The sequence below is a fragment of the Antechinus flavipes genome, chromosome 2, assembly GCF_016432865.1.
Source record: "Antechinus flavipes isolate AdamAnt ecotype Samford, QLD, Australia chromosome 2, AdamAnt_v2, whole genome shotgun sequence".
Classification (NCBI taxonomy): Eukaryota; Metazoa; Chordata; class Mammalia; order Dasyuromorphia; family Dasyuridae; genus Antechinus; species Antechinus flavipes.
In genome coordinates, this window is record NC_067399.1 from 378448018 (window position 1) to 378469477 (window position 21460).

At 38.1% G+C, this 21460-nt stretch overlaps 1 pseudogene; it reads right to left on the reverse strand.

Moving 5' to 3' along the window:
* Nucleotides 1–18677: 18677 nt before the first annotated feature.
* Nucleotides 18678–20583, reverse strand: LOC127546456 (heat shock cognate 71 kDa protein-like; annotated as a pseudogene).
* Between the last annotated feature and the right edge of the window lie 877 nt (nt 20584–21460).

The following is a 21460-nucleotide window of genomic DNA, read 5'->3' on the forward strand; positions in this document are numbered from 1 at the left end:
AAGTATCTAAGAGCAGATTTGAACTCCGGTCCTCCTGACTTCAGGACTGGTGCTCTATCCATTGAGCCACTTGGCTGCCCCCTAAGTATATACTTTCAATGCATTCATATCTTTCAGCTTTTCCTTTTTCACATTTGAGTAACTTAAATTTCTGTTCTTCTGATTGGCCTGCATTGATCTATATTGTATCATTGACTGACTTGGAGCTGGCAAATAATACAGGTCCTTGAATATACCTGGTGAGATGTATTTCTAATTTTTTGTGATGTAGCACCAGCGCAAATTTCTGTCAGTTCTTCACAGCTGCCTTAGTGATCTCAGAGCCCACAAGGAGTCATTTGCTGGATGGCTAGCATTCTACCTTTCCTCTCTCCTTCCAATATGGACATGGATGGGGCTTTGAGGGGTTGCTGTTTATGATTATAAGTATAGAAAAATCATTTTCTTCATTTTATTTGATGGAATTCAAATAGAAATGGCAAAAGTCACCCGGGAAAAGTTGCTAGTCTGCTATTATTTTTTCATACTTCATGTCCTTTGGACTGTTGTAGAAACAGATAAAATAACTGCTTTTTGTTGTTAAATAAAAGTATTAGGATATTTGCTCCTTTTCTGTAGCTTCCCTGAAAGAGTCTTTGGTACATCTGCAGTAGCAGGATGATGGAGAAGTTATATTCCTCATTCTGTGCCCACATTAATTTGATTTCTATTATTATTATTATTTATTAAATCTATTGTTATCTAGCTGGCAGGGGAAAATGTAAGTCAGAGCAGCCTTTTCCTGAAAGATGAAGCAGAAAGACTCCATATCTCTCCTCTCTGCCAGTCCCTCTTGAGACACATTTATGAAGAAATAGTGTGCCTTTAATCACTTAATTCAGTTTTAATTTTAAATTGTAAATGCAAAGTTTATTTACAATGAGGTAAACCTCTGATTCCTGCCTTGATCATTTTAATGTACTGAAGTGGAGTAGAATTTTTTTTTTACCAGGTCCTCCACAGGCGTCTGAATGTGTTAGCATTATACATCTCATGCTTGAGTGAGCGTGTGCAAGGAGTGCTAGAGGTTGGCATGTGCATATCCAGGCCTCCATAAATTATGCACATTGCTTCCATTTCTATACAAAGGCACTGAAAAAATTATAATAAAAATTAACTTATACTGCACACATACCCCTTATCTGTTGTCTCTGGTCCTTAGCCTCTCATATTAGTAGGCTTTTTTTTCCCTGGGTTGCAAGGGAAAGGGCTGGCCTTGGCTGATGTGGACATGCTTGACTCTTCAGTGAATGATTTAAAGAATAGGCAAGTCTTTTTTTTAGAGAGAAATAATCCATCCCAAATACCTGTGACTGGAAAGCTGGACTAGCATTTGGAGACACAACAGTTCTCAGATATCCTGTCCTCAGCCCTGAGTTATTTAATGCAATTGAGAATGACATAGCCTCCACTCTACCGCAGGTCCTCACTGCTTCTCATTTTAATTTTTACAAAAGCTTCCTGGTAGATCTGTCTCCTTCAGGTCTCTACCCACTCCAATCCATTCTCCATTCAAGCACTAACACAATGTTCCTAAGTCACAGGTTGATCAAGTCATTCCTCTTAATCAATAAACTCTAGTGACTTCCTAATGCTTCTAAAATCAAATACAGAATGTGTTCTGTTTATCATTCAAAGCCCTTCATTACCTAGGCCCTTCCTATCTTTAAACTCTTATTACTTCTTACTCCCCAACACAAACTCTTCCATCCAATGCTACTGGCCTCCTGGCTGTGGTACACACAAGGCATTCCATTTTTCTGCATTTTCTCCATCTGCCACTCATTCCTGGAACACTCTCTCTCCCCTCTTCCAACTACTGACCAAATTTACTTCCTTTAAGCCCAACCAAAAGTCTACTATCCCGAGAAAGTCTTCCTTAATCTCTCTTAATTTCGATGCTTTCTCTTTATTAGTTATCTCCTATTTATCCTGCATAGAGCTTGCTTCATATATATATATATTTGTTTCTCTCCCACTTAGCTCTGTGAGGACAGGAACAGTCTTTTGCCTCTTTATATATCCCCAGTATTTAGCACAGTGACTGGCACATAGTAGGTGTTTAATAAATATTTTTCGATTAATTGATTCTATGGAGAAGAAATCATTAGGAAACTATGGTAAAGTGTAAAAAAGGAAAGAGCATCAATAAAAACTTTTAGAAGGGGGGAGATTTATTTTAGAGAAGCATCTGGTACAACAGAAAGCAGGACATATAATCCAAAGACCTGAATTTAGTCTTGAACCTGACTCTTAAGTGAGTGACTATGGGAAAGACACAACCTCTCAGAGAGAAATCAGTTTTGTCTTGGTTACCTCTTACAGGGTTGTTGTGAGCAAAGAACTTTATACACCATAATTTCAACCTCTCTCCTCATACACTGATATACATACTATATATAAATAAAATATCATGATTCTCATCTCTAGAAAAATAAATCTAAGAATTTCACAGAGCCACAGAATATGAAAACTGTAAGAGACCTTTTAATTTTAGAAAAGAAAATGTCAGAGCTAGGAAGGGTCTTAGAATCTCAGAACATAGAATTTCATATTTGAATTGGATCTTGGACTCATAAAACACAACTGATGAAAGGAATTCCTAGGCAGCAAGGTGATGCTGGACTTTGGGTCAGGAAGACTTGAGTTTGTATTCTGCTTCAGGCATTAATTGGATGACCCCAAGCATTTATTTAACTGGTTCTTGCCTTAATTTCTTCACCTTTAAAATGGAGATAATAATAGCACCCACACAAACACACCAAGATTGTTGTGGGGGGAAAATTTAGTAAATCTTAAGAATCACTACATGAATGCTATATCATCACCATCACCATCACCATCATCAACTTGATGAACTTATGGGTGGTGAACTCTTGTTTGGGATTTTGTGTCTTCCTATGGAGGTTGTGGACGTGCCTATTGACAATCTGAAAAGATTAAAGGAACAACCCCTGAGTTACTCTGAGTAATATCACATTGAGAATGAAGACATTTTAAGTCCCATTAATTGATAATAAAATAATTGGCTTCGGGCTATCCCTTTGGGCTGAGATTATAAAGGGAGGAAGGGTTTATGACATAAAGTCAGGCCTTTTACCTTTCTAAAGAGATCCTAAGAGAGAACTGGGACCTGAAAGCAAACTTGAGAGATTTGCAGAGGGAATCTTTGAATTTTGATTTAGTTCCCTTCCCTGTCCCCAGAGTTGGCCACCATGGAGAAGCAATTCAGAAGCCTATTACATTCATGCTTTCTTTTTATCATGTAACCTCTAAGAAAAGGGAAGCATATGGCTAAGTGGTGGATGTTTTGTGAAACCCCACTTCCTCAAGAAAGAAGGAAAATTTTCTTGAATATTGAATTCTTGGACAATTTAAAGCCCAACTTCCTGGAGAAAGGAAGTAGAATTTCTTGAATATCGTTAAGTTCCTTCAGAGTTTAGGGTTCCACCCTGAAAGAGAAAGTGAGTGAGAGAGAGACAGACAGACAGACAGACAGAAAGAGAGTGACAGGGAGAGAAGAAGAGAAGGAAGGAGAAAGACAGACAGAGAGAGAGAGAGAGAGAGAGAGAGAGAGAGAGAGAGAGAGAGAGAGAGAGAGAGAGAAGGGAAGGACTAAGAAAAAGAGAGGGAGACAGGGAAGGGGGGAGAGACAGAGACAGAGAGAGAGAGAGAGAGACAGAGAGAGAGACAGAGAGAGAGAGAGAGACAGAGAGAGAGACAGAGAGAGATAAGAACTAGAAGAAGACAACAAAGGAGGAGGAGGAAGAAGAGGAGAAGGAAGAGAAGAAGGAGGAGGAAGAAGAGAAGGAGGAGGAGGAGAAGGAAAAAGAGAAAGAGGAGGAGAAAGAGAAAGGAGGAGGAAGATGAGGAGGAGGAGGAAGAGGAAGAGAAGGAGGGGAAGGAAGAGGAGGAAGAGGAAGAAGAGGAAGAGGTGGAGGAAGAGGAGGAAGAGGAGGAGGACAAAGAAAGAGGAGAAGGGAAAGAGAAAGAGATAGAGATAGGGAGGCAGGAAGGAAGAGAAAGGCAGAGAGAAAAAGACAAAGAGACAGAGAGGGGATGTGGAGGGAGAATGATAAATTGTTTTAGAGATATCTCTGAGGTTTTCAGAGGAAACCAGAAAGAGACAAAATTTGTTTACCCCAGAACTTAGGATGCTTGGCCATAAGTGATAGAATCCTAGTATGTCACAACTGAGTGGGACTTAAAATTATGTAAGAAAGAATGTCAGGGTCTGAAATATGCTTTAGAGCACAGAACATAGACTAAAAGAGATAAAGGGGGCTTTAGAATTGAATTGAATCATAGGCTTTTTACAGTGGGAAGAGATCTTAGAATAAAAAACTGAACTGAAAGGGACATTACAATCATAGAATCAAAGGATATCAGAACTGGAAGGGATCTTCAAGATCATTTAATCAAATACCTTTACAGAAATTTAGCACTGGAATAAGCCTGAAAATCCTAGAAAATAAAAATGTTCAAGCTATGTAAGATCTTAGAGATCATGTAGTACTACCTCTTTTATTTATAAGTAGGAAAACTGAGGCCCAGGAGTGACTTCCCAATGGTAACATAACTGGTGAAACAGCCTAAACTCCAACACAGATCTTTAAATTTCCAGTCCAGTATTCTTTTCAGTAATGATTCCACCTTGCTTCCCCTGGCTGTTTCATGGTGCTCAGCTCCAGTGAATGGACATTTGAAACAGTAGGTTGAGAGGCTTCTAAACCTAATAGGATTCTTAGATCTTTTCTAGTGTTCATGAGGTGTGTATTCTGTCCTCTTGACATGTGAAATATATGGTCTTACTCCAGGCTCCCTCAGCTGTTTGTAGGCCTGGACATTTTAGCCTTGAATTACAGGCTTTTAGTAATGTCACCCTTCATGAATTACAATTTGGATCTTGACAGTCTATTTAAATTAAATATATATTGCAAGACCATGTAGTATAAATCAGTATAAATATTTATAAAATGAGAAAGACCAGAGGAACAACCTGATTAGTTAATGAGGAAGCTCCAGCTTCACAAGTTAAAAAGGGTTAAATTCATATAATCATTAAAAACCAGAGCTGGAAAGAATCTTAGAGTTCACTAGTCCAATCTTCTCATTTAATATATTGCATTACTTCCCTTCAGATTTGGTGAGTTTATAAAATAAGAAAATAAAGCGATATTTAGGATCTTTAACAATTTAACCCCTGCTTTTTTTTCTCTTTAAAGAAATGTTTTGTTTTAAATTTTCTTTAGCCAAGAACAGATAGTTATCTTAAATTATTCTGATTTTTCATATTTGATACATAAATGGACCATAGACTAATGGAATATAAGACCCAGAAGGGTCCTTCAAATAACACAGTGTCAGAGTTTGAAAACCCCTTACTATAAACTGTTTGAATTAGAAGGGGCCTTATAAGGAATCATTGAACGCAGCCTTTCAGAGCCTGAAGGGCCTTACTAAAAACCCAATGGAATTGGAAAGGGCTTTAGAATCCTAAAGTCTATGGCAACATCAGAATGGAAACTAGACCTCAGATTCGAAGAACCACAGCATACTGTGAAGTTGAAAGAGGTTTTGAATCATAAGACATAATAAAAATTCACACATTATATAGTAAGGTTTGTAAAGTACTTTTCCCACAACCAACTTTTAGGTGATTAATGTAAATTTTATTTTTCCCTATTGTATAAATAAACAGACTCAGAAAAGTGACCACTATGTTTGGTCACATAAGCAGTAAGGATATCATAAGCTTAGAATTTTAAAAAGATCCTAAAGGTCATCTAATTCAACTCCCTCATTTGACATATAGGGAAACTGAGGCCCTAAAGGTTACAACTTGCCTAACTCATTGTCATAGGTGACAAGTCACTTAACATTTGATTAGTTAGATGTTAAGTCACAGGACAGGATTCAAATCCAGATCCTCTAATCTAAAACCAAGCATTCTTTCTGTTATATCACATTTTCTCCCTTTATGTAGTGATTATATGAGCAGTGCCCGGTTAAATATATAGTGTGCTGGGTTAAGAATAAGACAACTCAACTTCCTGAGTTCAAATCTGGCCCCAGATGGTTGTGTGACTCCAGGCAACTCAGTTAACCCTGTTCCTCTCCATTTTCTTATCTATAAAGGAGTTGGAGAGGGAAATGGAAACGACTCTAGTATCTTTGCCAAGAAAGCCCCAAATGGAATCATGAAGAGTTAAATAAGACTGAAATGAATGATGAATTTGAATTTTTTAATAGTCTTTGGACTTAGAAAATATTCTTTTCACAACAAATCTGTGAGGTAGGTAGAATTTATAATAATACAATTTTTTTTATTATCTCTAGCTTATAAATGTGGAAACTAAGACATAGGGAGGCTTAGTGTCTTATCCACCTTTACTTTAGGTTATAGCAATATTTTCAATATTTTGCATTCATGGTATCAGGCTAATAAATCCAAGAGCAGATCTGAAAGAGACTTAAGTAGTCTTTCAATACACTTTCTTCATTTTACAAAGAAAGAAATTGAGATTCTGATGATTTAAGAAAATTCCAGTAGTCTTGGGATAGAAAATGCCATCTGCATCCAAAGGGAGAATAACAGAGACTGAATATGGACCAAAGCAAAGTATTTTCATCTTTTTCTTTGTTTGTTTGTTTTTTCTTTCTTGTGTTTTTTTTTTCCCCTTGGTCTGATTTTTTTTTTTTTTTGCACAACATGACAAGTATGGAAATATGTTTAAAAGGATAACACATACTTAACCTATATCAGATTGCTGGCTGTCTTGGATAGGGGAGAGGTGAGGAAGGAAGGAAGAAAAATTTGGAACACAAAGTTTATAAAAAAAGAATGTTTAAAAAAACTCTGTTCCAGCATGTATTTAGAAAAATGAAAAAACTATTAAGAAAAATATCTTGTAGCAAAAAAAAAGAAAGAAATTGAGACTTAGAAATGGGTAAGAAAAATGAATAGACATGAGATGGCAATTGGCTGTACTTAGGAATAGCTTTTTTAATGAAAAAGCCATCCTTTTGTCATCTCAGAGGAACAAATTAAATTGAGCAAAGTTGTTTCCCAGTAGAGATCAACTTTCTACCTCTGTGCCCTCCAAATATTGAGCACACAGTAGATGCTCAATCGTTAGTGAATTGTTGAAATGGCAGAAAATAAGGAGGAGGTGGTGTGCTTATTACTGAGAATGTGTCCCCGGTCTTTTCTCCTGGCTGTGTTTTTTGTCTCCAAGGTGGTCCTATCTGAGTTTTGTACAGCTCCCTTCAGATGGTCTTTGATTTATATAATTATGTCATACTTTTATATTTTATTCTTTTTTTTATATTAATGGAAGTTAATAGTTTTTAACCCCCCTAAGGGAGTTCTACCCTAAGCAAACTGTCATTTCCACCTAGAAAGAACTGCTCTTTTAGAAACAGGATAGTGAAATGAAAAGAGCCAGATATATCTATGGATCTATAGATCAGGAAGGCTGGAAATGACCCTGGATGCAGGGGAAAACCTTGGCCTTTCTAAGCTAATGTGTTTAACAAGTCTCAATTTGATTGAGGCAACACCCATTCAGTGATTCAGGTTAGGTCTCAACAGAAGACATTAGCTAAAATAACGAGGAGAAATATTATTGTATTCCAAGGGAAACATTTTCCTTTTATTGAGAGGGAATGGGTAACTTTTGTAGATATTCATATTTTATGTTTAGTAAATTGCTTCAATATTTTAATTTTTCTTTAGTCAACTTTCATCTTTTTTTCTTCTTTCTGCAAAGCAATTATCACACAGATAGGAAATATTAAGTGTCTGAGGCTGAATTTGAACCCAGAGTCTCCTGATTCCAGGGCTAGTGCTCTATCTACTGAGTCATCTAGCTGCCCTCCCACCTTAGTTAATTTTTAAGAAACATGGTCTTTCTGATATTATTGAGACAGTTATAATGCTTTATTCTGGATGACCTCTGACATTCCTTCTAATTCTAAGTCAATGATTATAAATATGGGGAAACCATTGGCTAGAGATTCATGAACTCTATATTCTCATTCATGTTCTACCACTAACTCTGTCAGTGGTCCTGGTCATTCTCCCTAAAGCTCAGTTTCCTCCTCTGTAAAATGAATAGGATAGATTTGTTGATGCTTAAGCTCCCTTTCAGGGCACCTAGTGAATATAGAGTGCTGAGTTTGGAATCAGAAAGAGACATCTTCCTGAGTTCGAGTCTGGTTTCAGACACTTACTATTGTGTGACCCTGGGCAAGTCACTTCACCCTGGTTGCCTGAGTTCCTTATCTGTGAAATGAGCCAGAGAAAGAAATAGCAAATCACTTCAGGATTTTTGCCAAGAAAACCAAATGGGGTCATGGAAAGTTGGACAACAAAATCATCTTTCAGCCCTAAATATTCTCTTGCAGCTTTGACATTTTCTATGGTTTCTATGATCCTATGATCCTAAACTATTATACCTCTGACATCTTATGTTCTATGGATCTAAGATTCTTTCTAAATCTAAATTCATTAATTTTATGAATGAAGTAATATACATGAGCAAACTTTTCAGAAACTTATGGTGTAAAAAAAAAATTGGAGGAGAGTGAGTGGGTATGCTAGAATCCCTGATGCTTGTAGGCTGAAGTGGGTGGATGGGTTGAACTTGAGAGGTCTGAGCTATAATAGTATTAAAGGTGTTGTTACTAAGTTTGGCACCAAAATGGTGAATCTTCAGAGCAGAGGTGGGGACTGGACTGCCCAGGAAAACAGCCAAGATCAGAAGCAAAGCAGATCAAAAGCTTCTCAGCTGATCAGTAATCAGATAGGGCTTGTGAGTGGCTGCAGCATTTCCAGTTCAGAGATATAGAGAGACTCAGGCTAAAATAAATGAGTAGACAAACAAATAAATTAATTTTAAAATGGGGAGGAAGAGCAGCACCTGTACTGTGATTTATAGAGTTACCTGGGTATAATGACATTTTAAGTTGCCTGGTACCTAGTTTAATCATTTTTGCTGACACTCATGTTTCATTAAATCTATTTGGGGTTTTCTTGGCAAAGACACTAGAGTGGCTTGTCATTTCCTTCTCTGAATCATTTTACAGATGGGGACACTGAGGCAAACAGCATTAAGTGACTTGCCCAGGGTCACACAGCTAGTTAGTATCAGAGGCAAGATTTGAATTCAAGCAGATAAATCTTCCTGATTTTAGACCCAAAACTTGTTTTCACTGTGTCACCTTAGCTGTCCTGGTATATAGTAGGTGCTTAATAAAGACGTACTGATTGATTGACTTGGTTAGGGTCACATAGAAACAGAATTTAATATAGACCTTTTGACTATGAGGATGCTTTTCTATGAATATTACTATTTGAGCACTATCACTAATTACCATCCTTATAATATAATATTAACAATAGTATTAAAAAGTCCAATGGGAGAAAACATATTTAAAACAATTTATAGACATGCAATCTCAGTTTTAATATATCCTTTTGGAATAATAAAATGGCAGGTGTTATTATTTTTTCCATTTTACAGATAAGGAAATTGTGACCGACAGACATTAAATAACCTTCCCAGGGTCACATAGCTAATAAAAATGTGAGAAGTAGGATTCAAACTCAGTCAATACACCATCTACCTGTCTTTATTTCTTTGGGTCTTAGTTAAACTGGACCTCAGATTAACACCATGCTTTAGTATACTGTCAGGTTCTTAGTGAATTGGTAAGCAAATGAAAGACATTGGGGAAATCTAGAGTCCTTTCCAATTTTTTCTGGTTGACTTTCAAATCCTTTATAACTTTACCCTTTCTTACCTATTCAGTTTTCTCACATCTTCCCATCAGTGACACTGTCCTCCTGGATCTTCCTTGAATAAGACAACCCCATATCTTGATTCTAGGCATTTTCTTTAGCTGTCTCCCATGCCTGAAATGCTCCAACTATTGCTCTCCCTGGCTTCCTTAAGTTCTAACTTAAATCGTACCTTCTACAAGAAGGTTTACCTTCCCCTCTTAAAAGAAGTTTTCCTTCCTTTAATTATTTCCTATTTATCCTGCATATAGCTTGCTTTGATTATATTTGTTGGCATGGTATCTCTCCCATTAGATTGTAAGTTCCTTGTCTGTGTTTTGCCTTTTTTTGTACCCTCAGCACTTAGAAGAGTGTCTGGCACATGGAAGTCACCTAACAAATGTTTATTGAACGGCAGGAAGGAAAACCAGGAATCTCTCCTGTTGGTCTGAAATCTTATTTCTGATCCAGGGAGGTCTGAAAGTCATGTTTCCTCTCCACTCATCTCCTTTTTTTGGCTGCTACCTTAGAAGCCTTGCTAAAAAACATCCAAGGTTTCTTCTTTGTTTTCACAAATTTCTAATTATGCATAAGTGGAAAAGAAGGAGGTTGTGACCGGAGGATGTTTTTACATTCAGAGGAGGAAGGTGAGCAAACCATCTGTTACTTGCTGTATGAATGTTGGTGCTCCTGTAGAAGCCATGCCCTCTTGGTCTGCATGGTGAAGGACATCTTACCCCAGACCCCCTAGGGCAGTATGTGCTCCTGAAGAATCTGTTACCTAGAGATGCATGAAATTTCTGTGTAGAATTTCTACATAAGATTCCAAACACTGGGGCTTTCAGTTGGCAACCAAACCTGAGGGAAAAAAGAAGCCTCATGTCTTACCAAGAAATGCTGCATCTAGAAAGGACTCCTGGGCTTTTCATTTTGTACTTGCAGAAACTGAAGTCCAGAGCTAGCAAAGAACAGAGCCACTGCTTGAATCCAGGTCCTTTGGCTCTGACTCCAAATCTAAATGCATTTTCTATCACAAAAAAAAATGGAAAGGAGCTTGCTGTCCTAAAAGAAATCATCCTTGATTATACAACTAAATGTGTTTGGGGTATGGACAGAAAACTAGTATGAGAGTCCTTTTCAAGGCTACCTTTAGTTCCACCTTCACTCAGCTCTCACTTGTTGCTCCAAGAAGTAGCATGCACAGTGCCCATATTCTAGTAAAACCATATCAACAGATGGGCTAAACCAAGTTGAGGGTGATTTCAGTGAGCTAGGAGAATATCTCACCTCAAGCATGTGAAGACTTCCCTCACTGGATTGGGTGGATGACAATAATTTGTTCTAACAGTCATGAAGGTGACCAAAACAGGTACCATGGAGCACTCAGACCTTGGTTAGACGTTAAAGGCAATAAAGTCATTCAGCATCACAGGACATCACCAGTTGCCCTAACTAAAAGAAACTATTGAAAAAGAGTCATTAAAAATTTTTTAAACCATGCAAAGAACACAGACCCTAGGTAAAGAATCCCCCTATTTTAGTTCAACTCTTTCATTTTACAATGAGGAAATTATACTGTTTTTTCCCTTGTAAAATACAAGTTCCCTGAGTGCAGGAATTATATTATTTTTGTCTTTGTTTTGGGAGAACCGAATCCAATGTCTGGCACATAGTAGAAACTTAATAAATGCTTATTTATTTCAAGATAAACAATCAAAATGCTAGGAAAGGTCAAATGAGTACATAACTTTCACTGAGGAGATTGAAGAAAACTTTATAGAGGGATTGGAAGTCTGTTGAGCTTTAAAACGAGTTACATAGAGCTGGGGAGAAAGGGATATTCTCAATAGAGGAAAGAGCAGCAGCACCTGATAAATTTCAGGGCATGATTTCAGGAAACAGAAAATAGTCCATTTGGACTGGGATATAGAGTTCATAAAGAGGCACAGTGGAAATTGCATCTGGAAGGGGCAGTTGACAAACATTTATTAAGTGCCTACTATGTGCAAGGCAAGTACTAAAAATACAAAGAAAGCTAAAAGACAGTCCCTCTTCTCAAGAAGTTCTCAGTCTAATGGGGAAATCAACATGCAAACAAGCTATATACAGAATAAAAGGAAAATAAGGAAGGCACTAGCATTGAGAGAAGTCCTGTAGGAGGTAGGATTTTATATGAGACTAGAAGAAAACTGGAGAAATCAAGGGGCAGAGATTTGAGAAGGAACATTTCAGGCATGGGCACTGCCAGAAAAATGCCCAGAATCAGGCAATGAAATATATTGTTCAAGTAACAGCAAGGAGGTGATTGTCTCTGGATCAAGAGTATGGAGGAGGGCAGTGTAAGGTGAAATAAGGACGGAAAGGGGCGTGTGTGTGTGTGGGGCTTCCAATGTCAAACAGAAGGTTTTATTTGATCTTAGAGTTCATATGGAGTCACTGAAGTTTATTGAATAGGGGAGGGATATAGTCAGACTTGTGCTTTACGAAGACTTTGACATCTGAGTGGAGGATGAAATAGAGGTGAAGAGGACATGAGTTCTGGTGTAAGGAGATAAAAGTGTTTTATGTGAGGAACAGCATGAAAGCTAGTTTAACTGAACACAAAAAGGTATGGAAAAGTGGGTTGGAGCCAGGTTGTGAAGAGTTTACATCATCTCATTTTCAAGTTTATATTTGATTCTAGAGAACATAGGACTATAGGGGGAAAAACCAGGGTTTGAGTCAGGGAGTGTCATGATAGGGTCTGTGCTTTAGGAATGCTACTTTGGCTGCTAAGTGGAGGATAGATCAGAGAATCAGGAAAGCTAAGAGGTTACCACAATAATCTAGATGAGCTACTATGAGGGCTCAAACAGGAGTGATTGTAGTGTGACGAGAGAGATTTTGTGGAGGAAAAATCAATTAAACTTGACAATTGGTTTGAAATGCTGGTTGAGGCAGAGGAAGGAATGAGGGATGACAGGTTGGAAGCCTGGGAAGTTGAAAGGAAGGTGCTACTTCTGTCACTGACAGGGAAGTTAGGAGGAAAGGTGGACTTGGGAGAAAAAATCTTTAAACATGTTGAGTTTGAGGGGACTATGGGTCATCCCAAAATGTCTAACAAATGATTCAAGAATTGGAGAAAGACCAAACTGAGGAGACCTTGGATCAACTACTTATTATTTATATGATGTTGGACAAGTCACTTAAAATTTCTGTGCCTCAGTTTCTTGATCTGTAAAACAAAGCATTTGGATTCCTTGGTTCCTAAGGTTCTTTTCAGCTCTAAAGCTTAAGATCTTAAATTTTATTCAGTAAGGAAAAGGGAGTCAAAGAAGGTATAATAGAGTGGAGTGGTATGAGGATAATTAATTGACACCCTCCCCAGCCTAATTTCTAATGACCAACTAGAAGCTGATGCCCAGAAATGCTAAGAACTCATCTTTAAAATTCCTCAACCTTCCCTGTCCAACTAGACTCTGAGCTGTGGAACTGAGAAACCCAGACATGTAGTCACCACTTGTTTGCAGAACAAGGAAAAAAAATACCCCAACAGTGGAGTATTGTGTTTGTCTTATTAATGTTCATTTTCTCCTTATTATTTTTCCTCCTAATTGCTTATTTTCCATATTATTTGCAGAGTAATTCCACTTGCATTTTTTTCTCCCCTTACTGAAGATCTTTTGCTTCAAGAAATCACCACAGATGGGACGAGGAGAAACACACATGTTTGTTTTTTATTTTACTTGCAATCATTTGATTTTATGAAATGAGTTTGTACTACTTGGAATGTTGGCGGCCTCTCTCTCCTCTCCTCATCGAGCAGCTTGGGAGATCAGCCTTGGAGGCTTCATTTGGAGGGGATGTTTTTGTACCTCATCTCATTTGCAAGACGCTCGCAAAGGCAGCTTGCTTTGTGCTTAGTGGCACCCAAGCTGGCAGAAGAACTTGCCTTCCAACGGTCCGGACTTAGAGTAAGAAAGCAAACTTTTTGATCCTGATGCTTCCATTTCCAAAGACCATACTGGAATAATAATAATAAAAAAAGTGGATCTAGAATAAGGAGACCTGGGACAAAATTCTTCATGGCTACAAACTCATTTCCATAAGTTCTGCAGTTTATGTAAAATGCAGATTCTTAAACTGGAATTCAAGGACTCCTGAGAGGTTCTGAGGAATCCACGAATTTGGATGTGAAAAATAAACCTACATATACATGCATGTGTGTGTGTGTGTGTGTGTGTGTGTGTGTGTATGTATGTATGTATGTATTTCTTCCACCAATCTCTAACTGAACTTTAGCATTTCCTTCAATTATGGGTAGAGGTGACAAGATATTATTCTGAAAAAGAGGTCCACAGATTTTTACCAGTCTGCCAAAGGGATTCATGAGACAAAATAGGTTAAGAATTTCTGAGATAAAATCAAAAAATGTTAAATTTCAGAGTTGGAAGGAGCTTTAGAACCACAGAACAGCTGAATTAGAAGAGACTTTAGATATGAATTTGATACAATTACTTCCTTTTAAAAATAAAGATGCTGATGCTTCAAGGGATGAAATGTTTTATCCAACATCATAAGAGATGATAAGCAGATCTGAGATCTAAACCTAAGTCGTAGTCCTGGAGCTGGAAGGCTCTTTAGAAGAAGGAAAGAAACAAGCATTTATTAAATGCCTGTTGTATGCTAGACACTGTGCTAAGCATTTCATAAATATTTCATTTGATCCTCACAACAATCCTGAAGAAGGTACTGCCATTATTTTACAGCAAAGGAAGCTGAGGCAGATTCTCTTGTTTAGTGAGTTGCCCAAGGTGTCTGAGTTCAGATTTGAGCTCAGGACTTCCTGACCCCAAGCGCAGTATTCTACACTGGTGCTTTCCTCACCATCTCTGAAGCTCAAAGTTTATCTCACTAATCCCCAATCCCCTGTTTTGTAAATGAGGAAATTGAGCAAAGAAAAAGTGGTTTTTTCAAGGTTAAATAGCTAGTGAGAAGCAGAACCAGGAACCAAAACCAAATTCTAGTCCCTTCTATAAAAGATCACAAGGTGATCTTTAATTAATTAATGGCAAAGCCAAACTTGGATGGAACCCATTTTTCTGTCCTGGTCCAGTTCCCCTTTTCATGACATCACACTATTCTTTTTAGTGATAAAATTGTGAGCTAATTTAAACACACACACACACACACACACACACACACACACACACAAAATCTTTCCAGAAAACAAAAATAAAAAGACAACTGCACTGTGCTGTCAGATACTCCTGGGAAAGGAGCCAGCAAGGATACATAGTGTGGTTCTTTATGAATTATTTATTGTTCATTCTCCTGATCAGAGCTTCGGCCCCTGTCCCTCTTTAAGGTGCTGAAAATCTTAGCTGAGAGTCCATTTGAAAGCAGTGGGCAGACCTCCCAAGGCAGAGTTCTTGCACCAGCCCAGCAGCCTTCACGCTCCAAGCTTAGGCACATAGAACCCTTCTAATGGATGGATCAATCTATTATTAATCAGCAGAGGGAACTTGCTAGAGACAGAGGTGCACAGGACTCACATCCTTTGACTGAAAATAACTGAATGTGGGGCAGCACAAACACAGAGACTGCTATTTGATTGACAAAGAATTAGAAAAAAGCATGACCCTCTTACTAATATAGAGGGAAGCTCTATTTCTGGTGGAGGCTTGGACTCTATGATCTCTTAGGTCCTTGAGATTTTGTGACTGCCATTGTCTGTTTTTTACACTAGGGCAGTTGGAGGGACTGGATTACAAACTAAATTTGGAGTCAGGAAGATCTGAGTTCAAATCCTTCCTCAGATACTTTTGCTATCCCTTAGTTTACTCATCTGTAAAATAAGATTTGACTCAATGGACTTTAAGCTTCCTTCTAAGCTGTAAATCTATGAGGTTATAGATTTTTCAAGATATATAATGCTATGATCTCATGATTCCTTTAACCTCCCCAGAGAGCTTGCACCCATTTCTTTTTATACCTTTTCTGATCATGTATCCTTGCTTGCTATCTGTGGATCTTTCTCTGGCTAGTATCTCTTTCAAAATGTGTCTTGAATCTCTGAAGAGATAAAATGACACCAAATAAGAATCATTCATTTTTTAATGGCAGATTTGACCCTGTTATTTCCCTTCTCCCCAACTCTAGTGGTTTCCTATCATCCGCAGGGGTCCTCAAACTTTTTAAATAGGGGGCCAATTCACTGTCCCTCAGACTGTTGGAGGGCCAGACTATAGTAAAAACAAAAATTTTGTTTTGTGGGCCTTTAAATAAAGAAACTTCATAGCCCTGGGTAAGGGGGATAAACATCCTCAGCTGCTGTATCTGGTCCGCGGGGCTGTAGTTTGAGGACCCCTGATATAGAATCAAATAGAAAATCCTATTTTGCATTCAAAATCCTTACTTACTTAGCTCCCTGCTTTTCTAGTCTTCTTATACCTGATCACCTAATTGATTTAGATTGAATGTAAATAGCTATCATTTCTGCTTTGTCCAGAAACCCCTCCCAGATGAGTTCATTCAGATTTTTTTTTTAATGCTGTGGCAGTTGGGGTTAAGTGACTCACCTAGGGTCACATAGCTAGGAAACATTAAGTGTCTGCCCCAGATTTTTTTAGATTAGGTGAAAAGGGAGATTCTTTTCTTCAATTACTACCTAGCCTTAATCACTAGATAGGTGTTAAGTCAGTAAAACTGAGTCCTATTGAAGACCTTATCTTTTTTTAATTGAAGTTTTTTATTTTCAAACATATGCAAGGATATTTTTTCAACATTAACCCTTACAAAATTTTCTATTCCAATTTTACCCCCTTTCTCCCACTCTCTCCCCTAGATTACATGTAATCCAATATATGTTAAACATGGTAAAAAAATGTTAAATACAAAATATACATATTTATACAATTATCTTGCTGCACAAAAAAAATCATATCAAAACAAAAATGATAAAGAAAATAAAATTCAAACAAACCACAACAAAAAAAAATGAAAATGCTGTTGTAATCTACCCTCATTTTTCTATCTGTGTAGAAATGGCTTTTTTCATTGCAAGATCATTGGAACAGGCCTGAATCATCTCATTGTTAAAGAGAACCTTGTCCATCAGAATTGATCTTTGTATGAATTAATTGTGGCTGTGTACAATGATCTCCTGATTCTGTTCACTTCACATAGCATCAGTTCATATAAGTCTCTCCAGGACTCTCTGAAATCATCCTGCTTATTGTTTCTCATAGAACAATAACATTCCATAAATTCATATACCAAAACTTATTCAGCCATTGTCTAACTGGTAGACATACACTCAGTTTCCAGTTTCTTGCATATTTTTGCATCCTTTAAGAAATCTTTGGCATATAAGCCCAGTAGAAACACTACTGGATCAAAGGGTTTGCACATTTCAATAGCTCTTTGAGCATAGTTCCAAATTGTTCTCCAGAATGGTTGGATCTGTTCACAACTCCATCAATCATGTATTAATCTCCTAGTTTTCCCAAAATTTGTCATTATCTTTTCCTGTCATCTTAGCCAATTTGAGAGGTATATAGTGGTACTTCAAAGTAGGAAGACCTTATCTTAAAAAGGCCAAGGAGTCCCATTGCACATAGGTCATCTCTAGTGGTCCTGATCTATATCTGGCCATTGGACCCAGATAGCTCTGGAAGGACAAATGGGACAAGTGACCTTGCACAGCCCTCCCTCACTTAAATCCAATTCACTTGCATGTCACAGCATCTTCTCCCTGATGTCTTGATCCTTTGAACAAAAGATAAACAGCAACAACAATAACATGAGCACCTATTGACCACTCTCTCATTCCACATGCCCTGTTATTCAGTGACATTGGCTATTGGCCATTGTCTTCCTTGCTATTCTTAAACAAGATACTCCCTCTCCCCCATCCCTTTACCAAAGTATTTTCACTGGCTTTCCTAATGCTCTATCTTCTCATCTCTGATTCCTGGCTTCCCTGATTTCTTTCTTCAGATCCCAATAAAATCTCATTTTTTACAAGAAGCCTTTTCTGATTCTCCTTAATGTTAATGCTCAGTCCTTCTGAGATGATTTTCTATTTCTTGTTTGTACATAATTGATTTCTGTGAGCTTTTTCATAGGAGGGACTGTCTTTTAAATCTTTCTTTTTATTCTCCCTGCTTAGCACTACAGCCTAGTATACAGTAGACCTTAATAAATATTTATCGACTATCAATTCTTGACTTTTTTTTTTTAACATATGAGAAGATGAAGGCTCAGAATGGGGAAGAAATTTGCCCATGGTAATAGGCTCATAGAATCCTAATTGGGAGGGGTCTTAAAAGTGAGTGATTCCAACCTTCTAATTTTGTAGATGAGAAAAATGAGGCCCAGATAAATTTTGTGATTTGCCTACAATCATACAAGTGGTAAATAGCAAAGTTAGGAACTGAATCTTGCGGTAGGATGGAGTCTAAAACAAAGTCATCAGAATTTTTTTTCATGAGGCAGTTGGGGTTAAGTAATTTGACCAGGGTTACACAGCTAGGAAGTGTTAAGTGTTTGAGACCAGATTTGAACTCAAGTCCTCCTGACTTTAGGGCTAGTGCTTTATCCACTGAACCAGTGGCAGATAACTATCCCAGACTTTTTTTTTTTTTAATAAATTTTATTCTCTAAGACAAGAATTGTATTTCCACTTGTTTATTACAATACTGATAAAGTACAATATTGCTTACTTCTCTCCCCCTACACACATTCAAATATTCAAAATGCCCAGATTTACACAGTAGTTTAAATATTACTTTTAAATGGTTACTGCCTGGGCTACAAATTTGAGTCCTTCAATTTTTGGAAAGCTGTGTGGAATGCTCTTTTTTGTGTGCATTTAGTCAGCTTCTTTGATGGTAGGTCCAGAAGAAGTAGCTCTAGATAGGGCTGCTTCACCCCCTGGGAACCCACCAAAGATGCCTCCTAGTGTACAGCCTAAGTGAGTTTGGGGTTGCAGACCTCCAGTTCTTTCTGCTGATGCCCAAACTCTTTTTTCTCAGCAGTCTGGTTCTTATCCAGCTAGCTGATTATTTCATTGCATTTCATTTATTTGTTCTTATCACCAATAAAGTTCTTCATCCTTCATGGTAGCCTTCATGTTGAAAGCATAAAATTCAAGAGAATTCTAGGGAGACACCTTGTCTCTCTGCTTCTCATCCTCAGCCTTGTATTTCTCAGCTTCCTGGACCATGCATCCAATGTCTTCTTTGCTCAGATAACCTTGTCATTTGTGATGGGATTTTGTTCTCCTTGCCTGTGCTCTTATCCACAGCAGAAACATTGAGAATGCCATCTGCATCAATGTCAAATTCTACTTCAATCTGAGGAACACCTCTGGGTGCTGGGGGCATTCCTGTGAGCCCAAACTTGCCAAGAAGGTTGTTATCCTTTATCATCGCTCTCTCACCTTCATAAACCCAAAAAAGCACACCAGGCTGGTTATTAGAATAGGTGGTAAAGGTCTTGTCTGCTTGGTGGGAATGGTGGCATTACGTCTGATCAGAACTGTCACAACTCTTCTAGCAGTTTCAATTCCAACAGGAAAAGGAGTCATATCCAACTGCAGCAAATCCTGGACATTTTCCAGATTTATCTCTAGACAAAATAGCAGCCTGGACATCTGTACTATAATCCTGCCTTATCAGGATTGATGCTTTTGTTGAGTTCCTTGCCACTGAAGAAATCCAGAAGTTTCTGGATTTGGGGAATGCAAGTGGAATCACCCACCAGGACAATGTCATGAACCTGTGATTTATCTAGATTAGCTAGATAAATCTCTTAAAACCTTTTCCACAGGATCCAGTGTGCCACAGAAGAGATCAGCTTTCAGCTCTTTGAAATGTGTTGATGTATAGAAGCCAATACCTTTGTGAATAATGTATAGAAATCAAGACCTTCATAGAACCTTTAATTTCAATACTGGCCTGGGTCCTGGAAGAGAAAATATGCTTTGTGCATTCACAAGTAGTGCCCAGATGGGAAATAGCCCTTTTGTTCTCACTAGTGATCTACTTGTGCTTTTGCTTGAACTCGGCAATGAAATGGTTGACCATGAGGTTGTCAAAGTCTTCCCCACCCAAGTGGGTGCCTCTAGCTGTGAACCAAAAAATACCACCTTCAATGATAAGAATGGAAACATCAAAAGTATTACTTCCAAGGTCAAATTTCTCTCAGCACCAACCTTTTTGTCTAAGCCATAAGCAATAACAGCAGCAGTTGGCTCACTGATAATTCAGAGCACACTGAGACCAGCCATGGTTCCAGCATCTTTTGTGGCCTGATGTTGGGAATTGTTGAAGTAGACTGGTTGTGTGGCCACAGCATTTGTGACAGTCTTCCCAAGGTAAACTCCAGCAATTTCTTCCATCTTAGTCTAGACCATAAAAGATACTTCTTTAGAACAGCAACTTTTAGTCTCCCCTTTATACTCCATGTGGACCTCAGACCTGCCTGGGTCATCCACCACCATAAAAAACTGATGCTTCATATCTGACTGTACAACTGCATCATCAGATCTTCAATCAATCAGATATTTGGCATAAAAAGCTGTTGGTAGGGTTCATTGCAATTTGAGTCTTTGCAGCATTATCAATTAATCATTCTGTCTTGATGAAGGCAACATAGCTTGGGGTGGTCTTGTTTCCTTGGTTATTAGTAATGGCCTCTATTTTCCCATATTGGAAGACTTCCACACAGGAATAAGTGGTGCCATTCTCAATGCTAACTGTGGGTCTCTTCAACATGATTGCAGGGGAGTAGGGGGTCATAGCTGACTGCTGTGGAGAACAAAGAGCTGCAGAGTAGACCCTACTGTGTGCTGCCTCTCCCCATCTCCCAGGTATTGTGGGAAAGGCATATCAGCAAAGAGGAGGTAACTATTTAAAAAGTGATTCATTAAATTATAGAATGTTAGTTGTAAGAAGCCAAAGAAGACATAAGATATTGTGTTATTTTTTTTAAAGTCTGAGTCAGAAGGGGAAAAAATATTCAATTGGACATCAGAAAAAGGGAAAGAGTTGTCACAAAGTTGGAACAAATGACTTAGCAAGCCAATGCTCCCCTTCCTGTGATAACAATTATACTATGGCTGCCAAGCCATTATGCTGGGAACTAATCTGACTGCTTGTCTCACTTTGGCAGGTTATCATTAATTGGAATATATTGTTGATAAGGTTCTGCGTAACTAGGTGGAGTTGGGAGAAAAAGCCTGAAGTACTAATAAGGTTTACTTCATGAGGTAAACAGGGAAGGGCACAGATGGAGATCAGCTCAACCTTACAGCCCTAGGAAGATCTTAAGTAACCCCATTTTGTTATCCAGGACCTCATCGCTGTTTTATATTCAAGTTGCTTGTGGTTTCATATAACCTAAGGAGCTCTCCATGTACAATATTGAGATATTTGGTCCTAGTTGTCCACTTATGTGAGCTTGGTGTTTCCCCGCTTTGAATCTGACTGTTAGAATTTGGGTGCAGAAAACTTTGTTTTCAGAGAAAATTAGAAGTGAAGCAGAAAACTAGGGGAAATTTTTACATCCAAGGGTTCTGATAAAGGCCTCATTTCTAAAATGTATAAGAATACACACCATTCTCCAATTGACAAATAGTCAAAGGCTATGAAC